This window comes from Phoca vitulina, unplaced genomic scaffold (genome assembly GCF_004348235.1).
Source record: "Phoca vitulina isolate PV1807 unplaced genomic scaffold, GSC_HSeal_1.0 scaffold1, whole genome shotgun sequence".
In the NCBI taxonomy this organism is placed as follows: Eukaryota; Metazoa; Chordata; class Mammalia; order Carnivora; family Phocidae; genus Phoca; species Phoca vitulina.
This window is the reverse complement of record NW_022589704.1, coordinates 69,265,683-69,283,130: the sequence shown is the minus strand read 5'-3', so window position 1 is coordinate 69,283,130 and position 17,448 is coordinate 69,265,683. Positions and strand designations below refer to the sequence as shown.

Here is a 17,448-nt window from a genome sequence, read left to right as displayed (position 1 = left end):
TTATCCCTGAATCCCAGCCAGCAATGAAGAGCCCCGGCCTTTTTGCCCACTACTGTCCCCAGGGAAGACACTGCTTTCCCAGGATTCTTCTTAGGGAGGCCTTTCACTCAAATCTGCCCTGAGAACCCTGGGGCCCCAAGGTGGTGATATCTGCATTATTTGATTAGGAACTCCTTGGCCATTCACCTCTGCCTAAACGCGAGCCTGACTTTGGCCTCTCATTCTCTAATTTGGCCTTGGAGCACCCTCCCATCTCCTCCTGCCGTGGTCACTGTACCCTAACCTTTGCCATCCTGGCTTGGTGCCAGTTTGCTCCTTCCTCCCCCGCGGTAATCTCTCAATTTCTATCTGCCTGGTCACGTGGTGTATGACTCTGAGAGGAAAAAAGGAGGGGGAGGGAATAGGAAAAGGAACTGCCAGAGACAACAAAGATAAAAACTTCCATCTGTCTCACATGTTTTGCCTAGAGCCAGAACTGCTCAGTGGCACAGGTTTTAAATTCCACGCATTCGGACAGAATTGCCGCAAAAAACTTCTCTTAACTGCAGCTTCTCTGTCTTGCCTCAAGACCCTCTTGCCACCAGCACCCACCAGGTTGAGACCAAATTCCCAGGACTAGCCAGTTCTGCTGGAGCTTGGGCATCAGCCAAGCTCACGTGCCAAAGCAAATAGAAGAGGGAAAGGGCACAGAATGGAAAGACCAAAGGGGCATTTCCCAGCTAAGACATCAGCACTGTTAAAAAAAAAAAAAAAAAAAAAAAGCTGTGTTTTTAAAATTCTGCTCAGGCAAAAATATAAATTCTTGAGAAGAAAATTTTCCTTCCATTTTTTGTTTTATTTTGCAATAGTTACAATATTAGATAGGTTTTATTTTTCCACTGCATACAAGAAAGTTTAATGTTTGCTATCAGTAAGATAGTTGTAAAACACAAGTGCTGAAAGAAATTAATACTTCACTATATGTTAGATTAGTAAATGGAATGTTTTTCATTACATGCTTATTCATCATTTTAGATGGCTTAAAACGTATTTCCTTTTCACAGAATAATTTCATCATGAGTAGAAATATCTCAGGCTTACTTAACATCTAATTTAAGAGAGGGCAGTGTGTTAAAGTAGAAAAGAAACCAGACTGAGAATCAGAAGCTCTAAATTCTAGTCCTTCTAACAGTAGGACTTCAGGTGAAGTCTCGAACTCCTCATCTGCAAAATGCAGGAATTGAACAGAGACTGTCCATCTTTTGTCGCTGTTGTCACATTTTTCCGTTCAATAACTTGATGTACTAAGAGTGTGGTCCAGTAAAAAAAGGAAATGCACTTGGATTCAAAAGACTCAGCTACCTCTAACTTTCTTTATGACTTTGAGCGTTTACCCTCTCCTGTTTCCTCATCTGTAATAAAAAGGTAATGGAACATATGGTGTCTCAGGACATTTCCAGCTCTAACAAAGAAAAATGTCTGCAGTGCATATGCTGCCTTCCTTTTGCATGTAAAACTTCATGTTTTGCTCCAAGTAGCCTGAGAAAAATAGATGCATTTATGAAGCATTTCCCTGTGTGCTGGAACATGCATGCACTCATCCACACGAACAGGGCACCTTTAGCTCCCAAGGAGAAAGCTGTCTTCAGAGCCTTTTTCGCTTCATCTTTCTTCTCCGTCTCCGAGACCGTTCTCTGGAATCCAGCACAAACTTCATTATTACTAGGCTTCATCCTCGTGACCTCCGTAGGCCTTGAAGCAAAGACAACCACACTCAAATCTAGTCTTTGCCTGCTGTTTAGAAGTATACCGCCTAGGTTTAAAAAAAAAAAAAAAAAGTGCCTTCTAAAAGCTAAAAAAAAAGCCATTTTTTGAACAGACTTTAACATTTTCCTACATGAAAATGTGCTTAATCCAAAAATATTTTTGTGTTTACAATTTCTGGACTTTTGTTAAAATACCCTAACTATTCAAGAAAAGTATCTTTGATTCAAAAGGAAGTCAGAGCTATAGTCACGGGTGGTTTACAGAACATTTGCTGGTAGTCTTTGCTTCATTTCAATATCTTGCCATGATTGGTTGTTGAGAGCTACAAATAAGGAAGTCTTCAATTTAGGGGATTTCTCAGTGGAAGTTCCCAGAGCAACACAAGGGAGAGCTCAGGTCAGTTTGGGCAGCATTGCTAGAGCCTGCAGATAAAAGCTTCCAGACTCTCTAACTGACCACGTCTTTCAAGAGCACTAGTCTGTGAAGGAAGACTGATAACCCGGAGAAGAGGTAACCAAAATTTTAGTTGTTTCCTACCAATTCTCAACCTAGCAAAGTAGCCTGCATGTCATAGACTGAAATGTTGCAGATTTGTTCTACTCTTGCTTCTGTAAAGTGAGTAATTTATGACATGATTCGATAATGTCTCTGTATTCATTGTCATAATTGGACACTTGGCCCTTAAAAGATGGGGTCCCTAACCAAGACTCAAGATAATTTTTAAATACTGTGATCTTTTTACACTCTTCTCAACTTTTAAGATCAAATTTATGTCTCTACTTGAAATGGTTTTTTTAAGTTTATATCTGTAATATATAAGCCTTCTCCAATGAGTGGTTTTTATAACATAATGTAAGACTTAAAAGATATGTGTTTGGCATAATTAAGTTGTATATAGCTTACTAGGTTGAACAGTAAACTAACACTGTATATATTTGTACTTTTGGGGAACTAAATTTTTAAAAAATCAATTCTGGCCTGATCCAGGGTGTCCATTCAAAAATTAACTCAAGGTTAGTACTTTTTCATCTCCTAAGAAACACACGTAAATGAATATTTTTTTAGAGCAAAATATTAACCTTACAGACAACATTGCATTTCCTATCTTAGAACATTTAAACTTTCACCATGGTAGTAATCCAGTCTTATTGGTATCAACTGGCCTTTATTTTCACAATCAAAAATGAATATTAAAGATTATGTAGTATTTTCTTAAGAATAATCCTAAGAAAAGTTGATAATTTGGAAAGATTAAACAGTGAAAATCATTATCAACACCAATAGCTGCCGTTTATTGAATGTGTGCTGGAGAAAAACAGTCACAGGACCTTCCAGTTAGTAAGTGGCAGAGCAGAGCTAAAACCTGAATTCATATTTCTTCTTTTTCTTATGACTCTCTGTTACCACTGCTCTGCCCTCTTACAATATTGAAATCATATTTTGAGATGTCTTTTCCAAAGTGCAGAGCGATGGGGGGGGGGGGAGGAAGATGACTTGGCCAAGGTCACAGAGCAGCCAAGTCACTCGTAGAAGCTTAGAAGTCATTTCAAGCTCTCCCTTCTGCTCACTCTCCCACCCCATTCTCCTCATCCCTTCCAGGATGCACTTCCACCCATGCACAGGTGTACATATTAGTCTACTTCCATGCAGCGGGGGACATGATGCTGTATACTACGTCCAACCTGACTGAGGTTCCTGCAAGCAGCTAGTTAGGGCCCCAAAGCAACATCCAGTTACTTCTCTTAAACACTTGTGACAATGAAAAAGATGGCCACTGGAAAATTTAAAATCAATTTGTTAAATTCTGCCCAAAAAGTCCTAGTTGGAATTTCATGGAACTTACACATTAATTATGATCATCCTTACAGTAGAGAACCTTCCTGTCTGCACATATTTTTTTCTCTCCATGTATTAAAGCCTAGGAAAACACCATAGGTTCTTCATTTATTATAAAATGTATTTTATTTAATGTATTTTATTAATGTATTTATTATAAAATGTATTCCAATATATTTTATCTTCTTTGTGTATAGGGTTGGGGATGCTGTTTGGATAAGGACATTCTTTCCACTGTATTTTCTAACTAATTACTGCTAGCATTTAGAAAAGTTCTTGATTTCATATTTTTATCTTTTATCCAGCTATTATATTGATCCTCTATTTGTTCCAAATTGCTTTAGGTAATTCACATGGGATGCCTAGTTAAGAAAAATATAATTTTTTCTCCTCTTTTTTTTTCTTCTTACCAAACCTTCTAGAACAGTGTTTAATAACAGAGGAGATAGCAGCTAACCTTGTCTTGTTCTGATCTCAGTGGGAATTTCCCTAGTGGTTAACATTAAGAATGATGATGGCTGTTGGTTTGAGATAAATACATTTATCATAAAAACCAAATAACTACCAAATCTACTTCTCACTCTATTTTACGAAAGGTATATCAAGACTTCATGTTAACCTATATTCAATGTCTTTTTGGTATTATTAGAGATAACTGTAAGGTTTTTCTACTTTAAGGGAGGTAATGCTCTGCTGTTACACAATGCAGTAATTGCCTTATTTAAAAATTCTATGTTATCAAAAATCATGCCTCCATAATAAAGGTAGGTTTATAATTATAAAGTATATTTAGTTATTGCTCTAGTTAAAATAATAAATTAGTTGATCAAAATGAACCAAACCAAGCCTACACATTTCCTCATTCTCTCTTTAATCCACATGCATAGATGCCTCTTCTCTATTATTTTGGCTTCACGATTCAGTTCACAACTCAAATTAACAGAAAAGAATGAAAACAATGTGGCATAGCCAAGGAACCCTATCCAGGCAGAGCAACCAGATACTCAAACAAAGCAGCTGTTCCTACGCTTTGTGCAAAAAAGATTTCTCCCAATGATGACTGTGCTAGTTGCAAGCCACAACTGTGTTATAACCAACAGCGATATGCAAAATGTGTGTCCAGATTAATTGATCTTACACCAATTTATGTTAAGAAAACATATGCTAAAAGAAATCTGTAATTTGTTGGGAACTTTTGCTTTCATTTTCACAAGTGAAATTAATTTGTATTTTTATTTTTTGATAAAAACACCAAAGTTTTCCATGTTCTAAAAAAGTTTAATGAGAGTTATCTGCTCCTTGAAAAGTTTAAAGAGCAAATCTTCACACTGTTTGTCCTTGGCACCCACTTTTGGAAGTAATTCTTTAAAAGCTTTCCAATATTTTCTACTGTTATTGATCTAGCTGGGTTGAATGTTATTTTTTCCACACAGTTTAGATGGTTTATAAATGATCCTTTTCATCACATTTTTCAAAGGTATTAGCATACACAGCATTCTCTTGTATTTTTGCATCATCTCCGTAACTATGTAGATAATCTTTTTCACTACTAATTTTGTTCATTAATGTTTTCTCTCTTCTTTTTTTTCCTGATTGGACATGTCAAAGAATTTGTCTCTTGGATTTAACATTTTATGATTTGCTCTTTTTTAAAATAGTTTTTGCTTTTATCTCTATCAGTATTTTCTCTTTTTTGAGATTTATTTATTTATTTAATGGGGAGGGGCGGAGGGAGAGGGAGAGCGAGATTCTCAAGCAGACTCCCCATTGAGCAGGGAGCCTGATGTGGGGCTTGATCTCTGGACCCTGAGATCATGACCTGAGCCAAAATTAAGAGTTGGAAGCTGAACCAACTGAGCCACCCAGGCGCCCCATCTTTATTAGTATTTTCTTAATGTCTCTTATTAGACTACAGTATTTTACTTTTTCTTTTTTCAATTTTTGAGTTAAATGCTTATTTCATTTATTTTTATTCTTTCCTGTTTTTTAATGAAAGTATTAAGGCTAAGAATTTCCTGAGCACCATTTTAACTACATCTTACAACTTTTTATAGGTTACTTTCACATCATCATTATTTTATGGTTTTAATTGTAGCTTTATTTCCTCTTTGATCCAAGAGTTATTTAGAACAAGCAAGTCTTTTTCAGTTAATAGCCTTTGTTTACAACAGTTTTAGATTTAGAGAAAAACTGAGCAAACACAACAGAGTTTCCATATTACCACCCTGCCTCACCTCATCACATAATTTCCCTTACTTCTAACATCTTACATTAAAATGGTACATGTGTTACAATTAAGGAACCAGTATTGATACGTTTTTATTAACTCAGGCATAGTTTATTCAAATTTTCTTATTTCTTTCCCTTTTTAAAAAATTGAGGTAAAATTCATGTAACATAAAATTGAACATGATAAAATGAACAATTCAGTCGCATTTATTGCATTCACAGTGTCGTGCAACCACCGCCTCTATCCAGTGTCAAAACACTTTTATCACCCCAAAAAGAAACCCTGGGCCCATTAAGCAGGTGCTCTGCCTTTCTTGCTCCCCTCAACCCCTGGCAACCGCCAATCTGTCCTTTGTCTTTATGGATGTACCTGTTCTGGCTATTTCATATAAGTTAAATCATATAATATGTGACTTTTTCTGACTGGCTTCTTTTACTTAACATAATGTTTTCAAGATTCATCCACGTTGTAGGATATATCCATACTTTATTCCTTTTATGGCCAAGCAATATTCTATTGTATGTATATACCACAATTTGTTTATCTATTCATCTATTGTTGAGTAGAGTAGTTGGGCTATTTTCACTTTATGGCTATTGTAAATAGTTTTGCTATGACCATGTGTTTATATGTATTTGTTTGAATACCTGTTTTCAATTCTTCTTGGGAATATGCCAAGCGGTGGAATAGTGGGTCATATGGTAATTCTGTTTGACTTTTTAAGGAAGAACCAAATAGTTTTCCAAAGTTGTCAAACCATTTTACATGCCCACCAGAAATGTATGAGAGCTCTAATTTCTCCACATTCTTGCCAACTCTTGTTATTTTCCATTATTGTTGTTATTATTATTATTGCTATCAGTGTATGTGAAGTGGTACCTCATTGTGGTTTTGATTTACATTTCCCTAATGACTAATGACGTTGAGCATCTTTTCATGTGCGTGTTGGCTACGTGTATAGTCTCCTTGGAGAACTGTCTGTAAGTCCTTTAGCCATTTTAAAATTGGGTTGTTTGTCATTTTGCTGTTGAGCTTTAAGAGTTCCTTATATATTCTGGATTCTTAGAGTCTTATCAAATGTATGATTTGCAAATATTCTCTCCCGTTCTGTAAATTGTCTTTTGATCATGTCTTTGATAATATCTTTCAATGCCCATTTTTTGTTAATTTTTATGAAGTCAAATTTATTTTTTATTTTCTTGTTGATGATTTTGGTATCATATCTAAGAATCTATTGCCAACTTTAAGGTCATAATGATTTACCTGTATGTTTTGATCTAAAAGTTTCATAGTTTTAGCTGTTACATTTAGATCCATTTTGAGTTAATTTTTATATATAGTGTGAGGAAAAGGGTCCACCTCCTTCTTTTGATTATGGCTGTGAGTTGTCCTAACATCATTTGTTAAAGAGACTATTCTTTCTCCATTGAATAGTCTTGGTGCCCATGTCAAATGTCAATTCACCAAATACATATGGGTTTATTCTTCACTCTCAATTATAGTCCATTAATCATATGACTATCCATATGCTAATACCACACTGTTTTAGTTACTGGAGCTTTGTAGTAAGTTGTTAAATTGGAAAGCATGAGTCCTCCAATTTTATTTTTATTTTTCAGTATTCTCTTGGCTACTCAGGGCCCCTTGTAATTCCATCTGAATTTAAGGATCAACTTTTACATTTCTGACAAAAAAAAAAAAAAAGGCCATTGGAATTTTGACCTAGATTACATTAAATCTGTAGATCACTTTGAGAAGCATTGTCATCTTAACAATATTAGTTCTTTTAATCCAAGAACACAGAACGTCTTTCCATTTATTTAGATATTTCTTCATTCTTCATTCGTCTACATGTTTTGTAGTTTTCAATGTACAAGTGTTTTACCTCTTTGGTCATATTTATTCCTAGATATCTTATTTGGGGGATGCTATTATAAATGGAATTATTTTCTTAATTTCTTTTTTGGATTTTTCATTAATGATGTATAGAAACACAACTGATTTTTGAGCATTGCTCTTGTGTCCTGCAATTTTGCTAAACTCATTTATTAGCTCTACTAGCTTTCTTGTAGATTCTTTGGGATTTTCTATATATAAGATAATGTCATATGCAAATAGAAATATTTTTACTCCTGGTATGCCTGACTGGCTCAATTGGTAGAGCATGCAACTTGGGGTTGTGAGTTTGGGACCCATGTTGGGTGTAGAGATTACTTAAAAATAAAATCTTAAAAAAAAAATAAAGAAATATTTTTTCTTTTTTCTTTCGTTTTCTTTTTTCTTAAGACTTATTTATTTATTTATTTGAGAGAGAGTGAGCACAGGGGAAAGAGGCAGAGGGAGAGGGAGAGAGAATTCAAGCAGACTCTGCGCTGAGTGTGGAGCCCCACAGAGGGCTTGATCTCACGACCCCGAGATCACGACCTGAACTGAAACCAGGAGTCTGATGCTCCATCAACTGCGCCACTCATGCCCCTTTATTTTTACTTCTCTCTAATTTATATGCCTTTTATTTCTTTTGCTTGTTTAATCACTCTGGCTAAAACTTTCAGGACAATGTTGCATAGTAGTGATGAAAGGATGTATCCTTGTCTGTTCTGTTCTTAGGGGGAAATGTTTCAGTCTTTCACTATTGAGTTAGTTGTTAGCTGGAGGTTTTTCATAAATACTCTTTTTCATGTTGAGGAAGTTCCCTTCTATTCCAGGTTTCTAAGTCTTTTTTTTTTTTTTTTTTAATCATGAAAGGGTGTTGGATTTTGTGAAATGCCTTTTTTGCATCAATGGAGATCATCATGTGGGGTGTTTTTTCTTTATTCCATAATGTGGTATATTACACTGAATAATTTTTCTTTCTTTAACCACCCTTGCAGTCCAGGGATAAATCACACTTGGTCATGATGCATAATCTATTTAATATGCTGTTGGATTCTGTTTGTTAGCATTTTGTGGAATTTTAAATCTTTATTCATAAAGAATATTGGGGGTTTTTTTTGTTTTTTTTTTTTTTAAAGATTTATTTATTTATTTATTTGACAGAGAGGGAGAGCGCAAGCAGGGGGAGCAACAGGCAGAGGGAGAGGGAGAAGCAGGCTCACCGAGCAGGGAGCCCGATGCAGGGCTCGATCCCAGGACCCTGGGACCATGACCTGAGCCAAAGGCAGACACTTAATGACTGAGCCACCAGGTGCCCCAGAATATTGGTTTTTAATTTTCTTTTTCTCTGGTGTTTTTGTCTGGCTTTGATATCATGGTAATGCTGGCTTCATAAAATGAGTTAGGAACTATTCCCTCCACCTCTATTTTTTTTGAGTTTGAGGAGAGTTGGTGATAATTCTTTTTTTTTTTTAAAGATTTTATTTATTTATTTGACAGAGAGAGACACAGTGAGAGCAGGAACACAAGCAGGGGGAGTGGGAGAAGGAGAAGCAGGCTTCCCGCCGAGCAGGGAGCCCGATGTGGGACTCGATCCCAGGACCCTGGGATCATGACCTGAGCCGAAGGCAGACGCTTAACGACTGAGCCACCCAGGCGCCCGGTGCTAATTCTTTTTTAAGTGTCTGATAGAATTCTCCAGTGAAACCATCTGGTTCTGGACTTTTCTTTGTTGGGAGGTTTCTGATTACTGATTCAATCTCTTTATTTGTTATAGGTCTGTTCAGATTTTCTGTTTCTTCTGTTTGAGTTTTCATTGTGTGTTTCTAGGAATTTCTACATCTCAACTACATTATCTTATTTGTTGGCCTATAATTCATAGTAGTCTCTTAGAATCCATGTTATTTCTATTTGGTTGGTGGCAATGTCCCCACTTTCATTTCTGGTTTTAGTTATTTATTATTCTCTTCCTTTTTTTCTTATAAGTATAGAAAAATTTTGTCAATTTTGCAGATCTTCTCAAAGAACCAACTTAGACTTCATTGATTCTATTGCTTTTTTTTTTTCTATTTCATTTATCTCTGCTCTAATCTTTATTCTTTCCTTCCTTCTGCTAGCTTTGGGTTTAGCTTGGTCTCCTTTTTCTAGTTCCTTGAAGTGTAAAGTTAGGTTATTGATTTCAGAGCTTTCTTCTTTTCTAATGTAGATGTTAACTACTATTAATTTCTCTCTGAGCACTGTTTTCACTCATCCTGTAAGGCTTGGTATGGTACAATTTTGTTTTCATTAATCTCTAAGTAAATCTAATTTCCCTTGTGATTTCCTCTTTTGATCAGTAGTTTAAAAATGTGTTGCTTAATTTGCACATATTTGAATTTTCCAGTTTTCCTTCTGTTATTGCTGTCTAGCTTCATTCATTTTGGTTGGAAAAGACACTTTGTATGACTTCATTCTTTTTAAATATATTCGGACTTTTTTTGTGGCCTACCATTTGTTTATCCTGGAGAAGGTTCCATATCTACTTGAGAAGAAAGTGTATTCTGTTGTTGTTGGGTAGAATGGTCTATATATGCCTGTTAGGTCTAGTTGATTTACACTATTATTCAAGTCCTCTCTCTTTCTTGATCTTCTATTTTTCTACCCATTATTAAAAGTGGTGTAGTAAATTCTCCAACTGTTGTTGTAGTACTGTCTATTTCTCCCTTCAATTCTATCAATATTTGCTTCATATATTTAGGGGATCTATTGTTTGATGTGTAAATGTGTATAATTGCTGTATCTTTTTGATTAGTGACCCTTTTCAATATATAATGTCCTTCTTTGTCCCTTGTAACAGTTTTTGACTTGAAAGGTATTTTGTGTTAATATAACTACCCCATGTTTCTTTTGGTTACTGTCTGCATGGAAAATCTTTTTTCCATCATTTTAGTTTCAACTTAGTTGTGTCTTTGGATCTAATGTAAGTCTCTTGTAGTAAGCATATAGTTTGATCATGTTATATTAACCATTCTGCTAAATTTTGCCTTTTGATTAGTGAGGTTAATTCATTTATATTTAAAGAAATTACTGATAAGGAAGGACTTACATCTGCCATTTTGCTATTTGATTTCTGTATGCTTTATACCATTTTTCTGTTCCTCACTTCTCACATTAGTGCCTTCTTCTGTGTTTAATTGATCCTTTGCTTTGTACCATTTTATTCCCTTCTCATTTTATTTTATATATATTTTTTTTTTAGATATTGTTTTAGTGCTTACTGTGGTGATTACAATTAGCAATTTAAATTTATAGCTATCCAATTTGAATTAATACCAACTTAGCTTCAATAATATGCAAAAACTTTATTCCTATACAGCTTAGTTCCTATAAACCAAAAATATAATTATGCTTGCTTTCATGTTCATCAATGTAATTGTCATTGCCAAATTTTTTTCTTTGTAATCCTTTCAATTATTGTCTAGTAGACTTTTATCTAAGCCTAAGGGACTCCCTTTATCATTTCTCATAGGGTAAATAAGTCTACTAACACTGAACTCCCTCAGGTTTTGATTATCTCAGAGCATCTTAATTTTTCCTTCATTTTTGAAGAATAATTTTGCCAGATAGAGAATTCTTGGTTGACATCTATTTTTTTTTAGCACTTTAAATATGTCATCCCACTGCCTCCTAGACTCAATGATTTCAAAGTGAAATTGGCTGTTAATCTCACTGAGGATCCCTTGTACATAATGAGTCACCTTGCTCTTACTACTTTCAAGATTCTTTCATCTGTGGCTCTCAACAGTTTGATTATAATGTGCTTCGGTATAGATCTCTTTGAGTTTATCTTACTGGAATTCATTGAGTATAACATTTGGAATTTGACAAGAGAGAAAATGAGGAGAACCATTAGGAGGCTGGTATGGTACATAAGAATTGATGGTGGCTTGAACAAGGGGTGGCAATAGGGACAGAAAATGGCAATGAAGACAGTGTGTAACAATGAGGACAGAAAGTATATGCATGCAAGAAATGTTGCAGAGGAGTACTCATGTGAGTTACCTTATTGAGTGACTGATTAAATGTCAGGAAGTAAGAGTTTTATATTTTTGTTATATGGGGCAATGTTTTCTTTTCTTTCTTCCTCTATTAATGTGAAAATAAACATACAATTTTGAATTCTACTTGTAGTTACTTACCTTCACATTAAAAAAAAAAACCTAAAATAATATATGTCTAATTATCATAGTTAGAATGACATCCTATCTATCATTTCCTTATTTCTACAAGTAGAAGATAAGAAAAATAGTAAATTAGAACTTTTCACTTCTGCCACCTCTCTTCCACCCACTTGAGTTTTTGTTGCTATAAACAGGAATTTTAGAATACATTATTATTAAATTATTTATTTATACATGTACCTTATATCTTCAAAATTACTTTTAATAGCCTTATTATATTTGCTACAAATTTTCACTTAATCCAATAGTTATTTCCAATATTTACAAATATTTCTTTTATCTCAGAATTTTACCTTTCCTTTTTAAAAAAAATTGATTCCCTTCTTGACTAACTGAAGTGTATCTTCAACTATTTCAGGAAATGAGTGGTATAGTTCTGAAACTTCAGGTAACAAAGAATATCTTTGTTTTCATTTCCCATGTGAATGATAACTTGGGTGGTTATAGACTTTGTAAGTTAAAACTCTCCCATGCATCTGTAGATGTTATTCTAATCAGCTTCTGAAGTTTAATGTTGAAGATAGTCTATTTTTCTTTCTTTGCAAGTAATTAATTCTTTTCTTCCTGTATTCTTATTGAATTCTTACCATATTTTAGATTTAGGAAAACTTCCCTTACCCTCTCAAGCCTGGACTCCAGTGTGTTTTCAAAGTACCCTATACTGACCACTATTGTAATATTATAATACCACATTGTGCAGCAACAGTCTGCTTCTCCTATGTATGTTACCCAGAACAGACACTAAGTTCTTTTAAAGTAGGACTGTGTCTTGGTCATCTTTGCATCCCTAACTTTTAGCACATAGCAAGCACTCACAAAATATTTGCTGAATAAATAAATAAATTGATAAATCATTTCATATCAAAATTTTTATCAGGATATGTCAAAGTGTTTGGTCTCTTTTCACTAATATGTTTCAAAACTTATGCAGTCCTTTTCATCTCCAATTGCTTTGGATATATCTTCTGATATATCTTTGGTTGCTATTTCTGTTCTATTTACTCTGATCTCTTCTTCAGGAAAAAGTTAGAGCAGTTTCTTTCCACTATCCATTTCATGGTTTTCATCTATTTGTCCTTTCGATTGACATTTGAGAGAGTTTTTCAGGCTTTTACTCTAATCACTGATTTAATATTCTGCAGTATTGATTCCATCCTTGATTATGTTCAAATCATATTTTAATTTTGCCATTGCATGTTTTATGTCCTTACAGCCTTAACTTATCCAACTTTATTTTTATTTCTCCCTGCCTCTTAACTAGGTCCTTCCTTTTCTTAGTCTAATATCTTGTCTAATATGACATCTCTTTTTTCACAGAAAATGCAAAGCAGATTTTTCCCATCTACTTACACGTCTGGTAAACCATTTTCCAAAGTTTCATTGTCTCTGCATTTTGAGAACTCTGTTTTCTTCCTTTATGCAGTATAATCTTTTCAAAGGGATGCTTTGTCTTGTATTTTCTCATTCCAATCATTCTGTAGCCCTTACTAACCAGATGTATGGATTTTCCTTGGTTCTTCTCATTATCTGCCTGATTTCTATCAGCTCCTCAGCACAGATATGGAGCTGAGAGACAAGTAGGCATGCACAGATCACAGGGACATTTTTGTCCTGAAGCTGACATTTATTAATTTTGTCACTATAGGTATTGACCTGAGGTGAGATCCCTTACCCTTATTGCCTAGTTATTTTAGGATGAAGAGGAGAATTCCTGGTTAATCAGAAACAATCATTGGTCTTTTCCTTGATAGGAACCATATATGAAAAGTGAAAGTCTGAGAAATAGTCAAACCCACAGCTCTGTCTGCTCATCCCCTTTCATTATTGGCTTCACATATCCTTAAATATAGAGCATCACATTTATCCACTTCCATTGGGATCATGTTGGTATACTCCAAACCACAGCTCAAAAAATGATAATAGAGAGAAGTACTAATGGGGGACATTGGGGCAAGGAGGTGTCAAATACTATGTATAGGTCACACATAGTAGTGGGGTTACTGCCCAATTCACTAGCAGGTGCCATGAGGCAGATCATTTTATTACTGTTCTTCAGGCCAGCAGATTTCCTCATTCTCAAGCAACAAAGGTTATGTCCATTTCAGCCCCACAGTTCTTGGAAATGATTGGAAATCCCGTCAAATTTTGTCACTAGGATGCTTGTTGGCAGGGTTACAGCTACTCTTTTGATGCTTTTTTTCTGACTTAGAAAAAGGCATTCCTTTGGGGAAGACTCAAGCCCAAGAGGGCAAAGCTTGGCAAGTGACCACCCCTGTCAGCTGGGTGCTCTGTATAGGGCAGAGCCTGCTCAGCCATACATGCTGGATCTGGTCATCAATTCTTCCTTTCAGTGCTATTATGAGTTCTCATATTTTTCTGATTTTTTATTACGCATTTAATTTAGAGTCTGAAACACAAACAGCTAGTCCAGATGTCATCCTAAATCGGAAGTCAACCAGATTCTATTAATAGTGATACTTCACATCAAAGATTTGATGGAGATCATTGATGCATACCTGACATTCCAAGTTGTAGTAAGTTTATGCTGGCAGCATTCCTTGTCCCTAGATTTATATTCAGAACGCTCAATAAAATATTAAGCACTTTTGAAAATAGAACCCAAAATATTTTTAATGAGCCTGCAGTTCTCATTTTCATCCCATTCTACCCCATAGTACTGCTTGCTAACCTAACGTATATTAATATATTATGAGTAAAGGAAAATTGAAGTGAAATTATGTCTTCTTTTAAAGGACTAATCCTCAAATGTCTCAACTCAATTCCTAACCTTAATAAAATATACTGTATGTCAGTTCTAAAAAATTCATCGTCATTATAGAAAAAGGAAAATGTTTGACATTATCTTAGCCTAAAATTCATCTACTTACCCCAGCATTCATGCATGTTTCACACACTGGAGAAATATGCAGCCATTTCTCTTTATGATTACAACATCATGGGATTGAAAGGAGAGAAAAATATATATTTAAGTAATGTGTATGTTTAATTTTTTTATACCTTATTCAAAGCTCTTAACACCTCCACATTCAAAATGCTTATGCATTTAGTTTTAGATTCTGGGTGTATTATTAAACTCCACTGTTTCAATTAGAAATCACCAAAGCAGCTCTTTCAATTTGCTCAAAAGTTGGGTGAGTTAGACTTCATTAAAATAAAAAAATTTCTGCTCTGCAAAAGACCCTGTCAAGAGAATGAAAAGACCAGCCACATACTGGGAGAAAATATTTGCAAAAGATACATCTGATAAAGGACTGTTAGCCAAAATACACAAAGAACTCTTAAAGTTCAACAAGAAGAAATCAAAGAACACAAATTTAAATGGGCCAAAGATCTTAACAGATATCTCACCAGAGAAGATATACAGATAGATGGCAAATAACCATATGAGAAGATGCTCCACACCATATGTCATCAGGAAAGTGAAAATTAAAACAATGAGATATACTACATGGCCAAGATCTAGAACACTGACAACACCAAATGCTGGCAGGGATGTGGAGCAACAGGAACTCTCATTCATTGCTAGTGGGCATACAAAATGGTCCAGTCACTTTGGAAGATAGTTTGACAGCTTCTTTCCAAGCTAAACATACTAAATATACACACAATCCAACAATCCTACTCCTTGGTATTTACCCAAAGGAGTTGAAAACTTATGTCCACACAAAAACCTGCACACAAATGTTACAGGAGCTCAATTTATAATCGCCTAAAATTGGAAGCAACCGAGACGTCCCTTAGTAGGTTAATGGATAAATAAACTGTGGTACACCCAGACAATGGAATATTATTCAGTGCTAAAAAAGAAACAAGCTACCAAGTCATGAAAAGACACGGAGGAAACTGAAATGTACATTACTAAGTGAAAGAAGTCAATCTGAAAAGGCTACATACTTTTTGATACCAACCATAGGACTTTCTGGAAAAGGCAAAACTATGGAGACAGTAAAAAGATGAGTGGTTGACAGAGATTGGGGGTGGGAGGGATGAATAAGTGGAGCCCAGAGGATTTTTGTGGCAGTGAAACTACTCTAGTATAGTATGATACTACAATGATGGATACATGTTATTATATATCTGTCCAGGATGAACCCTAAAGGAAACTATGGACTTTGGAAGACAATGTTATGTTGATGTAGATTCATCAGTTGTGACAAATATACCACTCTGGTGGGAGATATTAATAATGGAAGAGATTTGGGGCGCCTGGGTGGCTCAGTCGTTAAGCGTCTGTCTTCGGCTCAGGTCATGATCCCAGGGTCCTGGGATCGAGCCCCGCATCGGGCTCCCCGCTCAGCGGAGAGCCTGCTTCTCCCTCTCCCACTCCCCCTGCTTGTGTTCCCTCTCTCGCTGTGTCTCTCTCTGTCAAATAAATAAATAAAAAATCTTTAAAAAAAAATAATGGAAGAGATTTCTGCATAAGTTAGGATAGCGAGTATATGGGAAATCTCTGTACCTCCCACTCAATTTTGCTATAAACCTAAAACTGCTATAAAAAAATTCTTTAAAAAAACAGTGCTTTACTGTCATATTTAACTCAATTACTTGTTATAAGAAACTGTTCAACTGATCACAGTGATATACGAGAAGTTTCTGTTTGTTTCAACATTTTTTTGCAATATGTTTTGGCTTTGACTTTTAAAAGTAAACCGAATATTAAAAAGTGCACTGTAACTTGGTAGGTTTTTAAATCTTGGATTTACAAGCCTAGTAAAGAAGTACAAACATCCATAGCTCAGAAGTGTAAGGAGGAAGTGTGGCAACCAGAACCTGAGCCTCCTGCTCTAACAGAGAAAAAATACAATCCCAGAAAGAGCAAGATGCTGGGCTCCCCTGAGAAGATAGCAGCTTCTGAGTTATATGGGACTATATGACCAGAAAAAATGGAGCTCAAGAATTCCAGACCTAGGCTTGAATCTTTCAGGATGAATAAAGAATCATTGGCTGAAGACTTAATCAGGCATGGATTGGCCAAGATCACCAGGACAAGAAAGTTCTCAACTTCAGAAATTTTGTCAAGTCTATGGATATAAACTATGTTCTAGAGCAGGCTGTGCCTGATAACAACATATAGTATTCATGGTCATTTTAATCCAGGCTCTCAAACTATTACTTCGATGTCCTTAGTATGCTTGTGCTTGGTGAGGAGGTCTTTTTCAAACATTATCAACCCATGTCAGATATGTGCAAAAGTGGTGAGATTTTAAAAAATATTCTTAAGTTAAATAAATAAAATAGGAAGCTTCCTATTACTATGGAAGCTTCTGAGAGCGCTACATGCATTCAGCCAGATGCAGTCATGCTCCAGTCAACGTGGATAAGTCCTACACTTCAGTCCTCTCAGGAAGCTTCCACCTGTGCCATGAATTTGACTGCTATTTTCGTGCAAGGAATCTGATGGAAAACCTTCGTGGTGGCAAGGAGCCAGCCTGATACGAGTGACTCTGGACAATATCTTTCGTTTGAAGAGCATTCTAAAATTTACCAGGTGCTTTTGCTTACATTATTGGATTGATCCTCACA

At 35.5% G+C, this 17,448-nt stretch overlaps 1 protein-coding gene across 1 annotated transcript in view; it reads left to right on the top strand.

Moving 5' to 3' along the window:
* The first annotated feature begins 2,121 nt into the window (after window positions 1–2,121).
* The window catches only part of TANK (TRAF family member associated NFKB activator), a 93,672-nt gene continuing 78,345 nt past the window's right edge, over window positions 2,122–17,448 (top strand). The window contains exon 1 of the mRNA XM_032409556.1: window positions 2,122–2,256. The gene's annotated coding sequence lies outside the window, so the exon portion shown is untranslated. The remainder of the gene's footprint in view (window positions 2,257–17,448) is intronic.